Raw genomic sequence first — 22,113 nt, forward strand, 5'->3', positions numbered from 1 at the left:
TAGAAATGACTGTTTCTCCCCGGGACCGATGGGAGCAAAACAGTAAAGAGGGTGAAAGCCCGAAACAGGTTAATGATCTGACAAAGCATGTATGCCTAACGAGCTGTGCGGATGGCGTGCTGTCAAGTTTAAGGGAAGAAGGTGCGAGTTCGTTTGAGGGTGACTTTTCTCACCGTGACCATAAAGACATGCGAGAGGCAGGGTGCCGGCGCGCTCCGGCGGCGTCCGTTATCGCTTCTCGGCCTTTTGGCTAAGATCAAGTGTAGTATCTGTTCTTATCAGTTTAATATCTGATACGTCCTCTATCCGAGGACAATATATTAAATGGATTTTTTGGAGCAGGGAGATGGAATAGGAGCTTGCTCCGTCCACTCCACGCATCGACCTGGTATTGCAGTACTTCCAGGAACGGTGCACCCCCCCTCGGGGGAATATCGCGGTGTGCAAAATCAGAGTTAGAGTGGCGTTTTGCTTTCTTTCTGCCTTGGGGTTTCCGCCTGGGGGTGCTTCTGACCCGGTCATGTGGGCGGGGCCGCGTTTGGAGGCAACGGCTTGCAGTAATTAGCTTCTCTCTCTTTGCTTCCGGGAGCTTGGGAACATGACCCAACCAGGTGCCTAAGTCTTCTTGAGGTTCCCAGGTGTACTTTCTGGTAATGTGGGCTTCTCCGAAAAGGGTCCAGCTAGGGTTTCTGCTAAAAATGCACAGAAACAGCCAACCGCATTTGCTCTCTGCAAGGGAGGTGTGATTCAGGGAGTGCCAAGTTACACGCTTTTTTACCCTGGTTAAAAAAAGTCACTGGACCTCAGTGTTCCTTCTTTTCCAGCCCAAATACGGTTGGCTGGGGACGGGGAGGTAAGGAAAAAGGGAGGTTTCAAAAAGAACTTTCATATGCTAAAGAGGACCTACTAGATAGCTAAGGCCTTGCCATTTTCAAGGTAAGGTGGTTCTTCCCCTCAAGCAAGGCGTTAACATTAAGAGCGTCTTGTAAGGAAGTCCAGCCTGTCACACCCAGGAGGTGCGGGCGGGGGTGCCCGGTACCCGTGTCCTCTACTTTTGGCTCTGGTTATGTTCTCAGGGCCCAGTGATCAAGCAGCACATCAGCGGGGAGCCTGCTTCCCCCCGCCCCCAGGCTCTTGGTGTACTGATCTTTCTGTGAAATTATTTAGAAAAAAAAAAGGTGCTAAGTGTTCCAACAGGATTGCCAAGGTGGTTCTTCTTTATAGAAAGGGAACCACAAATCCTTTTCACATCTCTACTGATATTAGTGATAACACTTTTAATGGCTGACTTCTTTTATGATGTGGTAGTTCTTTCTCGGTTGTAGGTGATTATCATAAAGACGCTCATCCCACAAAACTAGGACAGGGAGGTTGTTTGTTCCCTTATCTCTGGTTTCCCCAGGCCTCCACATTTTGAAATTTCTGTGAGCCGATCAAGTCCTACCTGTCCTTAATTAATTCCATCATGTGCCCTCTTTAATGTCCTTCACCCAGTTTCCCCATCCTCCCAAACCCCTCAATTTAACCCATTTCATTCTTTCTGCGCTGTAGCTCCTTCTTTAGCTTTTAATTTCAGCTGCGCCATAACTTCCCCCTGCATTTTGAGCTGCGCCATAGCCTTCTTTAGCTTTTCCTCCTTTTTTGCAAGCTCCTTTTGCATCTTGCTCACCTTTTGGCTTTTGGGAGATTTCCCTCCTCTGCTCCTTTCCAAAAGCCAGGGAGCCGTTTGTCCCACTTCTCTCAAAAACAAACAAGCTGTTTTATTTTTTAAAGGAGTACCAATTGCTTTAAGGATATCAGAAAGTGCCCCCAGCATTTTATATGTGGCCATCTCGTTTCCCATACCGGAAAGCTTTACTCTCGTCCTTATCCTAGGAACTTTGCTGCCATCTCGTTTCCCATCCCGGAAAGCTTTCTACGCTCGTCCTCGACTTGAGGAACTTTCCCTGTCACTAGATAGAAATAGGTGCACTCCTTACCTGATCGTTGCCTAACTCCGCGCGTCTCTTCTGCACGAGTTCCCGGGTTTCGGCACCACTTGTCGCTCTCGCCAGCAAGAACGACACGGAGACACGCGTGGAGGCAAACTTCTTTAATGGCTTCTTTTTATCTTCTTCCCCCTCTGGCGCAGCACAGCACGCAGCTCCCGCTGCCCCGCTCGGGCGCCACCGCCTCCTCCAGGGCCCCGCGCCGCCCCTCGGCGCCTGCCACCGCTGCCGCTGCCTAACCGGAACTGCGCCACCGCCATGGTCCGGGCTGCGGCCCCCTCAGGCCCGCCAGCGCCCCGCGGCGCGGCCTGGCTCCCGGCGGGCCCGCCCCTCTACAAGTCCATTCAAGCATATATACACCGGCAGCTTAGCCCGCCTAGCCAATCACCGCAGTGCTCATGCACCTCCCGCGTGAGTGGACCTAAATGAACAGCCAATCATATTCAGTCCCTTACAGCTCTTATAGTAGGCCTCCTGTACTGGCTCCCGACACCCCCGCCTACCAGTTTTTTGAAGAATTTTGTCATTATTGCGGTCTATGGGCCTGGGCTGCCAGGTACTTATCACTTATTTCCTTGTTCATAGACCCCAGTAAAGGCCAAGAATGGAAGCAGGAAGCAAAATAGGAAAACCCCAAGGATGGTATTCAAGGTCCTCAATCTTCAGTATGTTCTCATAGATAGAAAAACTTGCAAAATAGCAACTGATCTTTGACAAACCACCATTAGAGTCCTCCCTGTTTGCTTGCTAATCTTTTTCTGTAGGCAGGTATCCCATGATATAATATTGATTCATTCATTTATTCAACTACGTACACCGGGTGTCCAGTAATGCCAGGCACTGTTCAAAGCGCTGGAGATACAAATGGAAATAAATCACACCCAGATCCGCGCCCTAGGGCTTATGCGCTGTTGAGCTAAAAGGCAATATAAACTCACGTTTAGGTGTCAAGGGATACGCTGCTACGGAATAAAGGAAAAGCAGGTAAGGGAGAACCCGGGGCTCTGGGTGGAGGAGGGAAGGTTGAGGATCAGGATTACAGGCGGGCGGTTCATAGTCTCCCTTTGGAGTTGAGGAGGCTACAGAGAAGTGACTTGCCCGAGGTAGTTTCCCAGCCTTTGGTTCTCCCGGATACAGTCTACAGCAAACCTGTCTCCTTATCCCCAGTAATGATGTGCAGTAATTTCTCATCTCCCCAGCTCCCCGTTTAGAGATAAGGGACGGAAGGGGGAGGGTGAATCGAATCGAGGAGGCCAAGGTATACAGTAGGTCCCACTGGGTATCGGAGCCAACGCTCTCAGGGCCTGCACGGGTGGCGGCTTCCACCCTGTCTGCGGGAAGGACTCCTGTGTCACTCTGGGCAGCACTTCATCTCCTCATGGGCTGGGCACACAAGCATCACGTCTCCTGTCTCCTTGGTGCCCTTTCTAGGCCCTGCGCTCTCGGCTTCCCAGGCCCAGCCAGCCTCTTCCACGAAGCCCATGGTCTCGGGCACGTTGCTTCACCTGTCTGCCTCAACTGCCCCATGCGTAGGCAAACTTGCCAAGTCTGAGATGAAGAAAGCACTGAGCCCAGGTGTGAGCCCTATCAAGGCAGCGGCTTAATCCACTGAGCCACCCAGGCGCCCTCTATCAAGGAACGTTTGTCTTTTATCGTGTCCCTTGCTCCATCTAACTCTAACCCTAACCCAGAACCCGTATTCTCAGCGACTGACACCAAGGTCACCACATTAACTACATCTGCTTTCCCTAAATCCCATCAAGGAGGTCTGAAGGCGACCACTTCTCCACTGGGGAAACTGAGGCTCAGGAGGTTAGGGAGTGTATCCTAGGGCCCTGCGGATGGGGCAGGGTGGCCACGATATCAGGGCTCAGTCTCGGCGCCCCGCCTTGTCTCTGGAGCCCTTCCCAAAGATGGCCACAGCCCAGCGCTTCTCCGCTGGTTCCCAGCCGCGGGGACCCAGCCAGCCCGCAGCAGGGTCCTAAGGTGATGCGCCGACGAGTTTCGCGGAAACCCGGACCACTCTGCGCCAGCCCCCGTCCTCCCCGGGGACATCCCCACTTCTCTGGGTCTTCCCCTCACGCCAGCAAGCGCTTCCCAGCAAACAGCTCTGCTTCCACCGGGTTCCTCTCCGGCGCGGCCACGCCTCCGTGCGCGGAAGGGGCGGGGCATTCAAATTAGAAACGGCGAACGGCGCGAGCGACAAAGCGACGACAGAAGCACCATTTCTGGTGTTCAGGTGTAGAGAATGGACACGTGTGCGGCCGAGCGTCCTGAGCGATGGCCGCCATAGCGCTGTCGGCGAGGGGAGGGAAGCGAGGCGTGGGCCGTGCGCGCCGCGGCTCGCCGTGAGTGCAATATGGATGGCGACTTGGCGGTGACAGCGAGGGACGGGTGCTTGGTATCGCTTCTCGGCCTTTTGGCTAAGATCAAGTGTAGTATCTGTTCTTATCAGTTTAATATCTGATACGTCCTCTATCCGAGGACAATATATTAAATGGATTTTTGGAGCAGGGAGATGGAATAGGAGCTTGCTCCGTCCACTCCACGCATCGACCTGGTATTGCAGTACTTCCAGGGACGGTGCACCCCCCCAGGGGTTAAAATTCGGGGTTCACAATAACAGAGTTTATTTTCTGGTGTTAATAGCGGTTTTTTTCTACTTGTTTTGTGTATTCTACTAGGTGCTATGGTCTCTGTGGTTCGTACTCTCTATTTTGAGTGTACTGTATGTAGGGCACCATTCAATCTTGGTTTATTTAAGTTTTTGGGAAGCAGCCTTAGGGAAGTGCGTGTCTGGGTTTGTCAAATAGATTCTCCTGTTTTTTAACTCCCAGAATAATTAAAATGGGGCAGTTTTTTGGGTCCTTTATTAAAACAAACTGGCAGGGTCCTGGGCATTTCTGTTCCTGTCTTTGCTAAACCTGACTTTAAATCGAGTGAGTTTGACTCTTTTCGAAGCTGTTTTCTCATGTGTTGAACAAGGATAGTTTGACCTACTTTATTACTGTGTGGATGAGATTAAGGGACTCACCAAATGGTAAAACCACCAGCCAAGAGTAAGGGAGAAGAGAAAGAAAGCTGAAATTGGGCGCTGGCAGCCCCAGTTTCTTCAAATGGAAAATACCATAAATAACACTTTTTCTCCTTGGAATCCTTGAAAGAATGAAATGGGTTAAATTGAGGGGTTTGGGAGGATGGGGAAACTGGGTGAAGGACATTAAAGAGGGCACATGATGGAATTAATTAAGGACAGGTAGGACTTGATCGGCTCACAGAAATTTCAAAATGTGGAGGCCTGGGGAAACCAGAGATAAGGGAACAAACAACCTCCCTGTCCTAGTTTTGTGGGATGAGCGTCTTTATGATAATCACCTACAACCGAGAAAGAACTACCACATCATAAAAGAAGTCAGCCATTAAAAGTGTTATCACTAATATCAGTAGAGATGTGAAAAGGATTTGTGGTTCCCTTTCTATAAAGAAGAACCACCTTGGCAATCCTGTTGGAACACTTAGCACCTTTTTTTTTTCTAAATAATTTCACAGAAAGATCAGTACACCAAGAGCCTGGGGGCGGGGGGAAGCAGGCTCCCCGCTGATGTGCTGCTTGATCACTGGGCCCTGAGAACATAACCAGAGCCAAAAGTAGAGGACACGGGTACCGGGCACCCCCGCCCGCACCTCCTGGGTGTGACAGGCTGGACTTCCTTACAAGACGCTCTTAATGTTAACGCCTTGCTTGAGGGGAAGAACCACCTTACCTTGAAAATGGCAAGGCCTTAGCTATCTAGTAGGTCCTCTTTAGCATATGAAAGTTCTTTTTGAAACCTCCCTTTTTCCTTACCTCCCCGTCCCCAGCCAACCGTATTTGGGCTGGAAAAGAAGGAACACTGAGGTCCAGTGACTTTTTTTAACCAGGGTAAAAAAGCGTGTAACTTGGCACTCCCTGAATCACACCTCCCTTGCAGAGAGCAAATGCGGTTGGCTGTTTCTGTGCATTTTTAGCAGAAACCCTAGCTGGACCCTTTTCGGAGAAGCCCACATTACCAGAAAGTACACCTGGGAACCTCAAGAAGACTTAGGCACCTGGTTGGGTCATGTTCCCAAGCTCCCGGAAGCAAAGAGAGAGAAGCTAATTACTGCAAGCCGTTGCCTCCAAACGCGGCCCCGCCCACATGACCGGGTCAGAAGCACCCCCAGGCGGAAACCCCAAGGCAGAAAGAAAGCAAAACGCCACTCTAACTCTGATTTTGCACACCGCGATATTCCCCCGAGGGGGGGTGCACCGTTCCTGGAAGTACTGCAATACCAGGTCGATGCGTGGAGTGGACGGAGCAAGCTCCTATTCCATCTCCCTGCTCCAAAAATCCATTTAATATATTGTCCTCGGATAGAGGACGTATCAGATATTAAACTGATAAGAACAGATACTACACTTGATCTTAGCCAAAAGGCCGAGAAGCGATAACGGACGCCGCCGGAGCGCGCCGGCACCCTGCCTCTCGCATGTCTTTATGGTCACGGTGAGAAAAGTCACCCTCAAACGAACTCGCACCTTCTTCCCTTAAACTTGACAGCACGCCATCCGCACAGCTCGTTAGGCATACATGCTTTGTCAGATCATTAACCTGTTTCGGGCTTTCACCCTCTTTACTGTTTTGCTCCCATCGGTCCCGGGGAGAAACAGTCATTTCTAATTTGCATGTCCCGCCCACACGCGCGCCGTTTCCTGGTTTCCTGCCCTCCCGCCTCCGAACGGAAATGCACGCCGGTACCCGTAGTCCCGGAGCTCCTTCAGCCCCGTTTCCTAGGAGAAATCCCCCAGCGGGAAAGACGCGAACAGCTCTGTGAGGTTTTTCTTGGCAGCATCTCTCCTCTCTTCTTTTTCAACATCCTCTCCAACGTACAGCTACGTTGAAAGGTTTCTGCCCTGAGCACCCACCCCCCGACATCATCTGACTGCCGAGTCCTGTGTATAGGCATGATGGGGGAGAGAACGTTAGGGTTCCAAGCCTGCGGCCAGAAAGAGGTCTTGAGACGTATTCCGTACCAAAGGGTGGTTTTATTAAAGCACGGGGACAGGGCCCCTGGGCAGAAAGAGCCCCAGCGGGGTCCCGGGGAGGTGTCCCCATTAACATACTTCCAAGTTGGGAGGGCGTCACGGAGAGCGTTAAGTCTCCAAGGAATTTTGGAAGCCAGGTTTCCAGGGCCTCCAGGGGGCTGAGCTGTTGTTGTCATTACCTATTACCGTCTAGCAAAACCCTCGGGGTGAGACCCTTCCGATGTACATCGGTGGGCCATATGCTTGGGGGATGACTGCCAACACGAACCTTGCGGGGTTTAGAAATAAAGAGCCCTTTATGGGTTAAAGTAGACTTACAGGATCCTGGTGGGGGTGGGGAGGGTTTCAGGCGAGGGTTGCCTTCTGCCCTTACCAAAAGGGCAGATTAACATCGATTAACATCGAGGCCAGTGAGTCCCTAGGGGAATGTCACTCTGCCTGTTTCAGGGACTTGCCAACGGGCTACAGGTAGTAGGGAACTTTAATAATTCTTCTTCTGCCTTTGTTTCCCACATCACTCCCCCCCCCCTCCCCGCGTAAACAGTTTAGACCCATAAATCTTTACGGTTCTGAGGGCGGAAGGTCTCATCTTCTGGGACTTCTTCCTGCTGGACCGGGGCATAGAGACATCCCTACCCCTGGCTCAGCGTTGGTCAGTCCGGGCTCGCACAGGGAACGGGAGTTACAAAAGGCAGAGGCAGCTGAATCCAAGGGAGACTGCGTGTGGAGATCTCCCGAAGTGGGAAGGCTCCTCCGCCGGCTTGAAGTTCCCGCAGTGAAGGGGCCTCGTCGCCAGCTGGAGAGAGAGGGGAGAAAACAGCCAAACGAGATTAGTGTAACCGAAAGAAAAAGCAGCTCGAACAAGAGTCCTCTCGTAGCTGACAAAAATCCTTTGCCAGTCCAGGAATTTAACCAATCACTAGAGGAGAGAGAGGGATTGTTGAAAGCGCCAATGGCAGTACTCACGTCAGGCACCCACACACATCCTGCGATAACCCGGAACGTCCACACGGCGTTTTGTCGTTCTGCTCAGCACACGTTAGTTCAAACACCTAACTGGCATGCTACTTTGTACACCTGTTTTCAATTAGCAATACTCGCGCCTCGGACAAACCTCATTGGCTACGATACTGCCACTGCGCAAAGCTTGTAAACCTGTTTTAAGCATTTGTGCTGCGTTAGTTTTTTAACAGAGAAATGCCGGGTGGGGTAATCATTTAGGGCCTTCACCGTGTACTTCTTAAGAGCTTCCGTGTGCCAAACGACATCGTCCGGTGCCAAAGAGGGAACGAGAACGGGTGTTCGGCGGTCATACCGATGAGACGCAGACCGTGTCCAGCACTGTTTCTAGTTGGGAAGGTTGCCTGGGATGATGGTGGTTTGCATGCTGGCCAAAACCCATGGCACCGTGGCCTGTCCAGCCTGGGGGAAGCCTTGGACACGAGCTAGACTCTAGTCTAGCCATCGGGTCCTGTGAGGAGACAGTCGTCTGATGCCGGGCTCCTTTAAACGGCAGCCAAAGTATCAAGGCCTGCTCCATTTCGGAGGACCAACTTTTGAATCGGCGTCCTAAAAGGAAGTCCGTGGTCCCTCTGTAGACACCGAGGGAGTCCAGATCTACGGACAGTTTTTCTTAGAGATTTGGTCACCTCCGTGGCCTCTTCTACCCAAATCAGTAGCCTGGTGTGAATCCTGTATTACCTCCCATGGGTTATTCTGGGGAAGAAAGGCGTCTTCCTTCATTATTAACAAGCCAGGCCTGCGCATTCCTCGGTCTGAACGGGCTGCATGCAGGGACTCCGCTGGAGTGAAGATGGACAAAAGACTCTGCCTCTGTCTGTTCTGTGCTGCCCGCTTCGCCCCCACGGTCCCGTGGGCTGTTTTCCCTCAGATTCTAAGGTCCTATCCCTTGAAGCCCTTTGGGGCGAATTTCAGCTCCTTCCTTGGGCAGGTGTACAGCCTTGAGAAGAGTAATAATTTCAAGGAGGCACCTGGGCGGCCCAGTCGGTCAAGGAGCTTGATCATCTCGGGCCGGGGCTTTTTGATTGGGGACTTAGGGCTTGATAACAATCCCCTTTTCTTCCAAATTGCTCCCAGGGCACGTAGGACCAGGGAAGCATATTCGGAGTCCGTGTACGTACGAACTTGCAAGGCTGGGCAATTGCCAGGCACCAGTGAGCACTGTGGCACACGCACCCAGCTTCTCATGGAACTGCTTCCCGTGTAGACAGGAAACGGTTGCCATCGGTAAACCAACCGTCATCGCTGCCTTCGACAGGGGGGGCATCTTTTTAAACCCGGCCGGCCGGAGACCTCGGAACAGCTGCGCTCTCTAGAAGCACGGTGATCGGGTCCGGGCCTAAGGGAAGCTGGGCCGAAAGTCTGACGGGCTTCAAGAATCAGCTCAGGCACATCTATACGCGTAAGCCGGTACGTCGTAAGTCTGCCTCCCAGCGTCCACTGGTGGCCTTTGGTCTCTGAGACACTCGGGACCTGGTGTGAAGTCCTCACAGTCAGGGACTGTCCCGTGGGGAGCTTCGAGGCTCCGTTCTACCGGGAGGGCTGTTGTGCGCTTGGCTGACGCCTTGGCTTCCGAGCAACTGGGACCTCGGCAGGCGGGGCTTCTAGGAACAACAGGACTAGGAGGGGTGAAACCGTCGAGGAGCCCTTTATGTCTGAGGTCCGGCCCTAACGGTGCCCTAATTATAAGGAATCACTGGAAGGCGGGAGAAGACTTGCCAAGGGACGAGGGTATCCCCAAGGGCACCATCCAACCCAGCCATTATCTCCACAAGCCCACCGTCACCCCTACAGAGTCGGGTACGCTCCGGCTTTTAGGGAACGATTCTGTCATCCCAGCCACATAGAATGGGGTCGAGCTGCTCGCTGAGTTATGCCGTTGTCGGGGACTCGATCTCATTCTCCAGCTGGTTACGTCATCACGGGCCCACGGGATCCCATGACTATCCCCGACAGCACAGAAAGCACGAGCTTTCCGTCCGACCCCACGAGCTATCGCCGGACTTTCTCCGACGTTCTCCTCAAGGGGTCTGGCTTAGGGGAACAACAAACATTCAAACACAATCGGATCGAGAATTTACCATCCACAAAGGTGTGCTCCTGAAACGTAATTTTTCTCTCTCTGAAACAGCCCGCCCTTTTCATCAGGGAGGGCCACTGGACGTATCTCAAGCACTTGAAAACAAGTCCGGTTTTAACAAACTTGGCCTAATCGTTCACATACGCTCAGCAAGAATAACGATCGATCATCCAGATCTCTTCGAATCGGCTTGGCTGAAACGTTGATGAGGAGTCCCTAGGTTGAACTTTTAGTAGGCACTCCAGGCCAGGAGCCAGGCCGAGGACTTGCCCTCCGACGTGCCTGTCCTGCCTGTCGATTTGGCCAGATTCCTCTTCACGGGGTCCCCGGGGCATCCCGAGGTTCCCGCACCTGCCGGGACGTGACGTTCTTCCCTCACCACGCGAGGCAGCTGGGAACTCCGTAAGCGAGGTACTTGGCCAAGGTTTCCGAGGGGTTCTACGGCTCCGGGCTCCGTAAAGGCAGCCTTAGTCCCGTAGAGCCGTCTGCCCCTAGCTGAGGCTGTACAGGTTTCTCAGATATGACCTCCCAGTCAAAGCCTTGGTGAAACTACCAATGTCTCCTATGGTCTCCTGTTACAAGGAGACCAGGTCCCCTCGAACTCACGCGAATGGCTACGATTGCCACCGAAGAAAGAACACTTACTGAGGCCTTTTGAAACTTAGAGGGCACAGATGGAGAGAAAAGGGAACCGCAAAAGGGAACCGCTTCCGTCGGTTCACAGGCGAGTCCTTTATCGCGTCTCCGTAAGTCCAGACTGCCGCTTCCAGTCGGCGACGGGAGTAGAATTAGGCACAACCAAGTCAGCTGCCAGAGATTGGGAGCAGGGGACAACAGTCGAAAAGGCCTGCTGCCGCGAGCAACTCCGCAGTCTCACTTTTATTAGATAGAAACAACAGCCAACAGAAGGACCGATGAAGGTCAAACGGTAGTCTCTAGTCTCGTCTTGCAGGTAAGCAAGGAGGAGATCGAGTTTTCAGTTAAACAAGCCCATTCAAAGGACTCATCTAACTAACAACGAGCACTTCTGGGAAGGGAAAGGAGCGATATCCGGGAAAAGGGAAGCAGGCGGTTTTCGTTCCACCCTGCGCTGACCGGGGCGTTCCCGGGTGCTCCGCTTCCCTGAAGCAGGCGGCGCTCCGCCCTGGGCGGGCCAGGCGATCCCGACTGCCCGGCTTCGGTGAAGGGGCGGCATTCTGCCCTGAGCGAGCCGGGCATCCCCAGCTGCCCAGCTTCTCGGTCGTATATCGTCCTTCTCCCCAAAGACCCGTTGCCAGTATACGTTTTTCTTAAGGCCATATCTAAATGTGCTTGGCGACTAGTAAAATCCTCCAGGGGTTACAGTTTAAGTAACAAATTGGTCTGAGGGGCAGCAGCAACAGACCTCTTGAGAGACAGTTTCCTTAACCTGGAAGAGTCCTCATGAGAAAACCAGCCATGTTTCAAACAAGAACCACAGAACTACAAGCATCCTTTTGCACATGCCTCCATCCAGTGGTCGACGACTTCGCCCGCTGTCCTACTCGGAAGAGACCTAGGTGTCCGGTGAATTTATTCCCAGTCATCGTCCAAGCAGAACTTCCAGGTCTCGAGTTCCCAAAGACCGAGGAAAAAGCTCTCTCAACAGCCGCCTGCGAACGCCCGGGGACGGACGGACGTGAGATGGACCATCACGTCACGTCATCTCTTTGCTCACAAACTGCAACGGAGACCACAGGAGCTGGTCTGACCTTCAGCGGACCTCGAAACAGTAAGAGTTTCACGTTTCCTGCTGGTCACTTAAAAGACCCATAGATCTTCATGGAACCCACAAACTCAACGGTGCTGAGTTTGTGTTAGAATTTAGTTAGAATTCAACTGTGTTGAATTTCAGGGGCTCCTGGGTGGCTCGGTGGGTTAAAGCCTCTGCCTTCAGCTCAGGTCATGATTCCATCAGGAAGGATCCTGAAGGAAGCTCCCCAGAGGCAGCTTCTACCCCAGACGCTGGCCAGCTGTCTGGCCGGCTGGCGGGCTGGAGGGGAGATCAGGAGCATCTGGAGCAGGCGGGGTCGGGGGTCGGGGTGGAGGTGGGGGTGGGCGCACTCCTTTGCTCCCTGACAGCGAGGGGAGAAGGAGCCTGCCCTGGTTCCTGAGGCGCCAAGGATGAGGGCGATGCAGAAGCCAGTCAGGCCCGCCGCACCCAAGGAGTCTCCAGCAGGAGTCTCCAGCAGGAGCGAGGAGACAGGAGAGGCAGAGGGCCGCCAGAGGGCAGAAGAAAAGGTTCCCGGTTCCAGAGCTCATGGGCCCCAACAGAGGAGCAGATGCTGTGTTCTCCCACCAACGAGGGCGACTAGGCAGTCCCCGCCAGGACAGCGAAGACGGGGAGTCTCCCCGAAGCAAGTTTCGGCCGCTGCTCCGGAACATTCCTTCCGGCCCCGTCCCGAGGGAGACAAACTGCCGTTGGCTCCGGTTACAGCAGTTAACCCGGGAAATGAGCAAGGGAGAAATCTAGTCCCTACATCTACCAGGAGGATGAACAGTGGGAGACAGGAGTCCCCTTGGCGGGGGGGGGGGGGGGGGCCCGCTATGTTTCCTCCAGCCGGCTGGCTTTATCCGGAGGAGGCCTGGCTAGATAATTATCATCCAGTAGGGCAGGAGGGGAGTTTTGCCAGCCGACCCCTTCAGGCAAACACGTTCCCCAAAAGGCCCTTAGGTCGGGGATCCTGGTGTAGAACCGTGAAGGTCCCCCTAGGTCCATCTGCCCCATTTCCCGCAGAGGACATCGAACCGATGGATCCCACTGAACTCGTGCATGTTACAAGGGCTCAGTCCTTCCCGAAGTTTTGCAATCCCAATGGTTTTCGGTGGGTTGAAAGGCACCCCAAGGGAGAGTCCTTGGGAACCGAAGACACGAGAAGGTCCATCACCGAGACGATCCGCACCCCCACCCAACCCGACTGCCGGGCACCGTCGTCCCACGCAGGATAGATCCTAGGTCCCTGGTGTCAGAGTGCGCCCGGGCGCCCCCCTAGACACTCTAAGCCCTTCCTTCTACTCTGTCTTGTCACTTCTCTGAAAATTTATTGTTTCTTTTTTTTTTTTTCTGTTCGTTTTGGGTTACGGGGCTATATAAGGCCAAGTTCTAGCCACCCCACAGCGTTCTTCAGCCCTCCGCTTCTCCCGTGTGTATGTGAGATATACACACAAATCCACGTCTGTTTGCTCTTCCCTGGTGAATCTGTCTTTGGTCACAAAGCCCCAGCCACCCCACCCCCACCCCAAGAACCTCGAAGGGGAGAAGGGAAAAGATCTCCCGCTGCCCCACAGATGCTTTCGGGCAGTCAGGGGAATTCAGTGATTGGGAACCTGAATGAATCTTACCCAGGAGAAAGGAAAAAACCAGAGCCAAGCCAAAGCTGCCCGTCGGTCCCGCAGCAGTTACTCCCGTTAGACAGGGTAGGGGACGTGTTTGGTCCATTCTGTTGTTCGGACAACGTTCTTCTTTGTTGTCTCCGTTCCCACGTGACCCACCACCGGGTGGGCCTCGCTCCCGTCTCGACTCCCCACGGTCCCAGAGCGGCCCGGCCCCACGCTGATGTCGCAAAGGAAGGACATCTCGCTGAGGCTGGACTCGGGAAGGCCTGGGGAAGGGGAGCTCTCAAGCCCACAGCACTCCTGCCTGACCAGCAGGAAGGAAGATAAACATTATTCTGACAAGGGAGAACCTTCTGGAGCAGGGAGGTCATCGCTTGCCCGTAAGGAAAAGGAGGCTAGAGCCCCTCTTGCCCCAGCAGCAAGCACTAACCACCGCCCGCCTTTGAATGGGAAACTGCCACAACCTCAAAGTCTTGCTCTTCTCCCGGGAACTTGTGTTCAAAGCAAGCCTCCCCAATATCCTCCGTGAATCGAAATCGAAGCTGACTTTCCAGTGACGACGGCAGGAAGGAAGGAAGGAAGGAAGGACAAAAACCAAACAAACCAAAAAACGTGACCTCCCCTTGGCCTCTTCATACTTGCTGGTGGCTCCCCCTAGCTTGCACGTCCCTGACTGCGAGGCCTCCGCCATCCCCGAACAGACTCATCTGGCCAGTAAAATCACTGGCTGTTCTCTTTCTAAGGCGGGCCGCCCTCGCGGGGGAAACTGTCCACGGCCCACCGGAGACCACCCCGGCCTAGCTGTGAGCGGCGGGGCCGGCTTCCGCGGCCGCTTCTCCTTCTCTCAAAACCGGAGACACGCCGCGGGGTCTCAGCGACCTTACTTTCCGTGCGTCTGGACACCGTCTGCTGGGTCGTCAGCCCAGGCGTTATTTCTGCCTGCCTGCCTGCCCTTATTCCTCCCTCCGCGGCGGCTACGACCAAAACGTCTACAAGGACCTGCAAATGGAGGAAGGAAGCAATCTCCCAGAGGGGAGAGGGACGCCGCGGTCTCGGAACAGGTCGTGCCGCGGCACCCACCGTCCTCCCGTTTTCTCTTTGCCGTAACAAAGAAGTACCCAGACCTCCTTCCTGAAGGCAGACCCCCCAGCATGGGAGACCCCATCCCCGCGGGCTCCACGTTGCCTTTGTGGAATGCAGTGGAGAACACGGCCAGAGGAACCCGTGTCGGTGGGACCCATTGGCGGAGGGACAGCTCCCACCGCAGGTCTGCAAATGACGCTATCCCCGATGAATGTTCTCTGACTCCCGAATCTGCAGTTCAGCAAGGGTCACCAAAATATGTCTTCGACTGTTAACATTTTGACAAGGCAAGCGCAAGGAGAACCGGAAGGAGTGGTGAGCCAGACCTGCTCGGGATGGGTCGGAGGTCCGGACGCAGTATCCCACAGGCCGGCCGGTTGGGACAGCCGATGAGCAGTCACCCTGGCAGGTCACTTGGAACGTGTCCCAGGATGCAGGTATTTAGACGTGGAGAACCTGGAAAGGACGGAACAACGGAACATGTAGGGGTGCTACGTTACCATTCCGACCATTACCCACGATGCTTTATTCTTACCTTTCCTTTAAGGGCATCTTGATGGCCGGTAGCGAACGTTGACGGTGCCTAATTTTCCCTGGCCTACGGAGAGCTGGGGCGAGCCACATGAGCCCGGTGGGTACGCTTTCGGCCAGCTACGTTCGGAGGCACAGGTGGCCCCAAGGATGTGGCAAGGGGACAGAGGGTACCTGCAGGGAATTTACTACTCTCCGTCAGGAGGGATGGGAGGACATTGGGGAATTGGGGGTGGGGTGGGGGTGAAAGGACACGGAAAGGTGGTACCGACGGGCTGAGGAAGGTCGGGGCAGGGAAGAAGGTGATGGGCCAGCGTGATAGGGGATGTGGACAGGGCTGTAGCCATTCATTGGTCATTGACCAGGTCAAGAGTCGGAGAACTCTGACAGAGGCCAGGTAGCCAGGCAAACGACACTGTGGCTGTTGAAATCACCGGGAAGGACACGAGTGTCTCAGGCAGATGACAGGAGCAAGAAAAGGCAGCGGGCTATAAGGGACAATAATGTGGAAACCCCAAAGCCAAGGGTCTAAGAGGCGGAGAAAAAGAACTGCGACCAAGAGAGAGAGAGAGAGAGAGTAGGAAGATATATCTTCCAAAGAAAGCAAAAATAAAAGAAAAAAAAAAGCGCCCTGCATAAAAGACAGAAGCAATAAAAAACCTAAAATGAGGTTGGAGAAAACCAGAACAGGACGAAAGTTACAAAAACAAAACCAGAACAAGTAAAGGGGGGAAAAAAGGCACTTTTACAGTACTGTAGCTTTAGGAAAAGAAGTAAACAAAAAGAGCAAGAAACAAAACCACACAAGCACCAAGAAAAAAAGCAGACAAGTGAGATACAAAAAACCTACCACACTAAACACCTCTTTTTTTTCAACCAACTTCGTGGGGAAAGTGCACCGTTCCTGGAAGTACTGCAATACCAGGCCGATGCGTGGAGTGGACGGAGCAAGCTCCTATTCCAACTCCCTGCTCCAAAAATCCATTTAATATATTGTCCTCGGATAGAGGACGTATCAGATATTAAACTGATAAGAACAGATACTACACTTGATCTTAGCCAAAAGGCCGAGAAGCGATACCTCGGCACCGCCCGCGCCCCGCCACCGTCCTCCCATCTGCCATATTCAACTCACGGTGACAGCCCAGACCCTCATTCCTCGCCCGACTGCCTCTGCGCCGTACACGGTCCCACCCACCTCCCCAGACGCTTTTGGGCAGAGGCTTCCTTCTCCTCCCTCCCAACCAGAAATCCCGTATCCCTGGCGGCCGCGACTCTCCCTCGCCCAGCAGCCTCTCCGAATCTGCATGGCCCGCCTTCAGCGGCCCGAGGAGGCGCGGCCGCCGCGGCCCGGCTCCGCCCTCCCGTCCGCCGCCGCGAGCCTCCAGCCCCGAGCCGCAACCCGCCGAGCGCGCGTCCCGCACCGAGACGCGGGGCGAGGGGCGGCGGCCGCGGAGGGACGGCTGACGCGGCCGCCGCTCTGGGGGCTCCCGGGAGCCCGTGAAGGCCAGATCTTACTTTGGGTCCCTTTTCGCCGCCCCGCCCCCAGCACGGACCGCGCACTCCACCCGCGCTTCGGTGCCTGAGGTCTTGCCTCCCGCACGCTCAGCCGCTGCTCGGCGCGTCGCGACGGCGACGGCTCTTCAGCCCGCACCCCCACGCCCTCCCCGCTCGCCACGGCTCCGCTCGCGTCCGTGTCCTCCGGCCAGGGCCCGGCCGGTTGCGACCCCACAACGGGATGTCCCGGATGACACCCGTGGAACGGAACAATTCCCGCTGCCTCGGCGTCACTGCGGCGCGGCGACTTTGCTCGGAGCGACACGCACGGACCCCAGTACCTGCCAACTGCGCTCTGCGGAGGCCGACCCCGTGCCCCGGTGCCCTCAGCGTGCGTGCGGCGGCGGCGTCGTGATCCCCGCCACTCTCGCCGCCAGAGTGCCTAGAATTCCGGCGGACCTTCTCGGGCGCCACCTCCCTCCCCAGGCTCGCCAGCAACTCCGCGTGGCCACGGAGTTCGGATGGCGGGCGGGGGCGGGGGGCGCGAGGGGACGACCTTTCCTTGTGGGTGGTGGTGAAAAGGGTACCTCGGCGCCGTTTGGATGTGCGCCTCTCCAGTCGGGCCGAGTGTCTTCTGCCTGTGAGCCCCACGTTGCTGTGCTCTCGGAACGCTCTGTTCAGGCACTTTGGCCCCTTTCTGACTAGGTGAACTGGTGGCGCTTGGATCTTGTCATTTACATCTTAACAGGGCGGGCCGTCCGTCTGTCCTCTAAGCCTTGGATATTTCCTTCTGTGCGAGAGCGGTCTTTGGGCCTCGCTGATGGTTAAGGTGCTTAAGGTGCCACAGAAAGTTATGGGGTGGGCGGGGGGGGGGCGGCTTTGATCTCCAGGTCCTGGATTTGAGCCCCACGTTGTGAGTAGAGATTGCTAAATAAATACGCTTACAGAAAGTCGTTTTTTAGTTCATGTTCTTCATCCGTTCCTTAATTTTTTAATTTTAAAGAATTTATTTATTTGACACAGAGATCACAAGTAGGCAGAGAGGCAGGCAGAGAGAGGAGGCAGCAGCCTCCTTGACAAACAGAGAGCCTGATGCTGGGCTCCATCCGAGAACCCTGGGTTCATGACCTGAGCCGAAGGCAGAGGCTTTAACCCACTGAGCCACCCAGGCGCCCCCCATCATCCGTTTTTTGTTGTTTTTTTTTTTTTTAAGTTTTTGGATGTTGAGTGGAAGTTAGAAAGGACTTCACCATGACCTTAAAAATGATTTCCTCAATCCTCCCTCAGGTCTTTTTCTTCTTCTTTCTCAACAGCCAAATCTTTAGCCCTTTGGTGTCTGCTCTGCAGAACAGTGTAATCCAGTGAATTTTTCCTTCACAATTTGAGATGACCCCTTGGATCCTAAACCGGCACCACGCGTATATTTTTGTAACATTCCTGGTTTTTTTTTTTTCCTCTCTTTCTTTTTTTTTTTTTTTTTTTTTTCAAATTTTATTTATTTATTTGACAGAGAGATCACAAGTAGGCAGAGAGGCAGACTTAGAGGCAGGCAGGGGAAAGGGGGAAGCAGGCCCCCCACAGAGCGGAGAGCCCAACGTGGGGCTTGATTCCAGGACCCCGAGATCATGACCGGAGCCAAAGGCACAGGCTCCACCCACTGAGCCACCCAGGTGCTCCGTTTTTTCTTTCTTTTTCTTTTCTTTCTTTCCTTCTTAATATCTTTTTTTTTTTAAGATTTTATTTATTTTATTTGACAGACAGAGATTACAAGTAGGCAGAGAGGCAGGCAGAGAGAGAGAGAGAAAGGAGCCCGATGCGGGACTCGATCCCAGGACCCTGAGATCATGACCTGAGCCGAAGGCAGCGGCTTAACCCACTGGGCCACCCAGGCGCCCCCTTAATATCTTTTTTTTATAAAAATATTTTTAAAAGATATTTATTTATTTATTTATTTTACAGAGAGATCACAAGTAGGCCGAGAGGCAGGCACAGAGAGAGGCATTAACACACTGAGCCACCCAGGCGCCCCATTTTTTGGAAAAATTTTTTAAATTTTATTCATTTATTTCACACACAGAGCGAGCAAGCACAAGCAGGGGTAGCTGCAGGCAGAGCAGAGGGAGGGGGAGAAGCAGGGTCTCCGCTGAGCAGAGAGACCGATGCGGGGCTCCTTCCCTGGACCCTGGGATCACGAACCCAGTTCAAATAATCTCTCAGGTGCTCTACCGACCAAGCCAGCCAGCCACCACCACCACCCCTTGGATTTTTCTTTAAAAAGTGCAGAGCAAAAAAAAAAAAAAAAAAAGTGCAGGGAGCACCTGGGTGGCTCAGTCGGTTCAGTGTGGGACTCTTGATTTTGACTCAGGCCTTGATCTCAGGGTCCTGAGATGGAGAGGACCAGCGTGGGTCTGCTTGAGATCCTCTCCCTCTGCCTCTCTCCTTACTCACGTGTGCATATGGGCTCCCTCTCTCTTAAAAAACAAAATCTAAAAAAACAAACCAGAGCAGAGGTTCTTGGCTGGCCATCAGTAGAGCAGGCGACTCTTGAGCTCAGGGTCATGAGTTCAAGCCCTACATTGGGCCAAGAGCTTAATAAAAAAAAAGAAGAAAAACAACAACAACAGCAGCAGCACATGGACCTGACCACCTTCAATTCTCTGAGTCCATGGGATTGACCCATGTCATCCATGCAGATGATGGTTGGGCACCTATCAGGGAGCCCAGCACTGAGAAGTGACTGTGATCTCATTCCTGCCCTCTAGGCATTCATGGTGGGGGGGTTGGGGGGCTGCCGGGTCACTCCTATGGAGACTCCTTCTCAAGGGAATGGATGCCCCTTCGTGGAGCGGCAGGCACTATAGTGTGGACGGACCCTCGGACAGAGCAGGGCTCCTGGGGATAAACCTCTTGTCTTTTCTCACCTGGGGAAACAGGTCTGCCCAGCAGGACATAAACTGCCAGCCACTGAGCTGGGGTCCGGGTCCCAGTGCATGGGACTCTAGGCCTCCTGCCATCACCACGGGCTCTGGCTCAACCAACAGACCTTTACCACTTGGGACACCACCCACCAGGGCATTGCTTGGTCCTGGGAGTAGAGAGAAGCCAGATGCCCTTCCTTTCTCCTCCCTGACCTCAAGCAGGGATCATCTGGCTCAGGACCCGGATAAGACATTTGCCCAAATGGCCAGAACCCCAGGTTTCCATGCACAGGGGACCGTGAGAGGTGAACACACAGCTGTGGCTCCCACCTGGCCATGACCCCCTTGAGGCCCAAGGCCTCTCCCATGGGGCTCAGTGTCCCTAACGGGAGCACATGATATCTAGTCAATAAATCAGAAGGCTGGGTGGAACACAAAGCCAGCTGAAGCAGGAAGGGCTGCCTGACACCTCAGGGGGGGCTTAAAGACACAATTTCAGGGCACGTCGACAGGAGGGGGCAAGCGGGACACTGCAGTCTGAGGCAACAGTGGCTGGGGCGGAGGGCAATTAGGGAAGGAGGGGATGGTTGGATCCGGCTGACCTGCCCCGCCACCTGGAAGTTAGGATCTGGGCCTCGGAGTGTCCCAGGGGACGCTTGCTTCTGATGGGCAATACTACCATAATTGCCCCCTCACACCCCCCCCCCCCCGTGTCCCTTCCTTCACAGACTCATTCATATCCTCAACTCGGCCGGCAGGTTCACCTTTCAACAGGAAGCCCCCACCCCCACCGCAGTCTGGCTGGAACCCTCCTTATTACATCAGACTCTGATCCAATGGAAGGCAGGATCACAGAAGGTCCCCTGGGATCTGTCAGGTGCTCTTACCCCAGGCCCTCCACTCACCACCCTAAACACACCAACCCAGTCTCCTCCCCTTGCCCTCAAGCCCTTTTAGAATTGGCCTAGGAGCCACCTAGCTCTCCCTGGAAAGCGTCATTATGTAAGCTATAGATCTTTTTCATAGCCTCGTGGTTGGTGGGGGGGCTTCAGTCTGCACCTCTAAAACAAATTTGGACAACGAGTTTGGGGAAGGAAGCAGGGCAAGGTGGCTCCGTCTCATGGGCTCTCAACAGATTCTGGGGTATGAGTCCAAAGGCCTCTCGACTGGACTGGGTGGTCTCCTGAATCAAGACCGGGGAATCCCTCATTTCCTCATCGGTACACTGTCCTGAGTGCCTAGTGTGTGCCGAACACAAAGCCAGTCCCGGGACTGTGGGGAAGGGACCTGTGCCTGGAGCCCGTCCAACACTGTCATGGTCACAGGGAATGCCTGGTTCAGAAGCTGACTCAGGGGCATCTTCCCAGATGCTCCCAGGAGTGCTTCCAGCCCATGGCCTTGGAGGTCCACCAGCCTCCGCCCCGGCCCCCGAGACTGGAATTCCATTGCCCTATAGCGGTCCTGGGGCATGCGTCTGATTGAAACGAGAAACCCCAGAGATTCTGGGGGACCGCCAGAATGGATAAACAGCGGCCACAGATCTGGAAGAACAAATTTTCCTTCCCTCCCGGGGAAGCCCTTTGTACCCACAACCTCAGTGGCCTGTTCTTTGTTCCGGAAGGTTAAGGGGGCGCGCAGAGCCAGTGGAGAGCTTCCTGAAGGAGCCAGATCGGAGTCCTCTAGATTGGAGGTCGGGTCACACGTACAAGGACGTTACCTAGGTCTACCAAAAACTGCTCCTCCGAACCCTTGGCCCCAGCCCACCTCAAGGGCAGAAGGGGCCCAGGAGGACCTCGTGGTGCAACGGTAGCGCGTCTGAGTCCAGAAGGGGACCAGGAGAAAGCAGGGAAAGCACTTGGAGAAGAGGCAGCAAACACGTGGAGAAACCGATCCTGATGGCCACCAGCACACAGATCAACCAAGGGCGGTACCACAGGGCTGGAAGGTCAGGCTCTGCACACTCGGGCCACAGTAGCTACACGTCGCTGCCCCAAATCTGTGCTACAGAAAACACCCGCGTGCCAGGACCCTAGGTGGGAAATGAAACGTCACTGAGATGAACAAACTCAAAAAGAGGGGTGCCTGGGTGGCTCAGTGGGTTAAGCCGCTGCCTTCGGCTCAGGTCCTGATCCCAGGATCCTGGGATGGAGTCCCGCATGGGGCTCTCTGCTCCGGGACGGAGCCTGCTTCCCCCACCCCTCTCTGCCTGCCTCTCTGCCTACTTGTGCTCCCTGTCTATCACTAAAAAAAAAAAAAAAAAAAATAATAATAATAATAATTAAAAAAATAAACTGATAAGAACAGATACCACACTTAGCCAAGAGGTCCAGAAGTGATGCCGGCCGCCCTGTCCTCGCCGCCACCGTCGCGCCGCCATCCGTACTGCACTCCCCGGGAGCCGAGTCACCCTCTGTCGGCACTCCTGGCTCACTCTCCCCGGGCGGGACGCTCCACACGCGGTTTCGGTTGCAGTGATCCCCCGCATCCCTGGTGAGTTTTCACATCCCCTGCCGCTCCCTCGCCCTCTTCCCTAGACGATGACCTGCTGTTTGCACGCCCCGCCCCACCCCCCCGACC

The 22,113-nt window shown here is 54.4% G+C and overlaps 1 long non-coding RNA gene, 4 other non-coding genes and 1 pseudogene across 5 annotated transcripts; 2 read left to right on the forward strand and 4 right to left on the reverse strand.

Annotated features, from left to right (window-relative positions):
- Positions 1–230: 230 nt before the first annotated feature.
- LOC123392303 lies at positions 231–422 on the forward strand. The gene has a single exon (XR_006607032.1). It is a non-coding gene; the product is annotated as a U2 spliceosomal RNA (small nuclear RNA).
- A 3,969-nt stretch (positions 423–4,391) lies between these two features.
- LOC123392301 lies at positions 4,392–4,582 on the forward strand. Its single transcript, XR_006607030.1, has one exon. It is a non-coding gene; the product is annotated as a U2 spliceosomal RNA (small nuclear RNA).
- Positions 4,583–6,266: 1,684 nt separating this feature from the next.
- LOC123392324 lies at positions 6,267–6,457 on the reverse strand. The gene has a single exon (XR_006607045.1). It is a non-coding gene; the product is annotated as a U2 spliceosomal RNA (small nuclear RNA).
- Positions 6,458–7,033: 576 nt separating this feature from the next.
- On the reverse strand, positions 7,034–15,119 carry LOC123392278. The gene is made up of 2 exons (XR_006606979.1): positions 14,917–15,119; positions 7,034–7,849 (listed from the first exon to the last, which is right to left on the reverse strand). It is a non-coding gene; the product is annotated as an uncharacterized LOC123392278 (long non-coding RNA).
- Positions 8,117–8,201, reverse strand: LOC123392309 (annotated as a pseudogene).
- Positions 15,120–16,009: 890 nt separating the features above from the next.
- LOC123392321 lies at positions 16,010–16,200 on the reverse strand. The gene has a single exon (XR_006607042.1). It is a non-coding gene; the product is annotated as a U2 spliceosomal RNA (small nuclear RNA).
- Positions 16,201–22,113: the final 5,913 nt, after the last annotated feature.

Source organism: Mustela putorius, unplaced genomic scaffold, assembly GCF_011764305.1.
Source record: "Mustela putorius furo isolate JIRA1106 unplaced genomic scaffold, ASM1176430v1.1 tig00000487_pilon_pilon_pilon, whole genome shotgun sequence".
Classification (NCBI taxonomy): domain Eukaryota; kingdom Metazoa; phylum Chordata; class Mammalia; order Carnivora; family Mustelidae; genus Mustela; species Mustela putorius.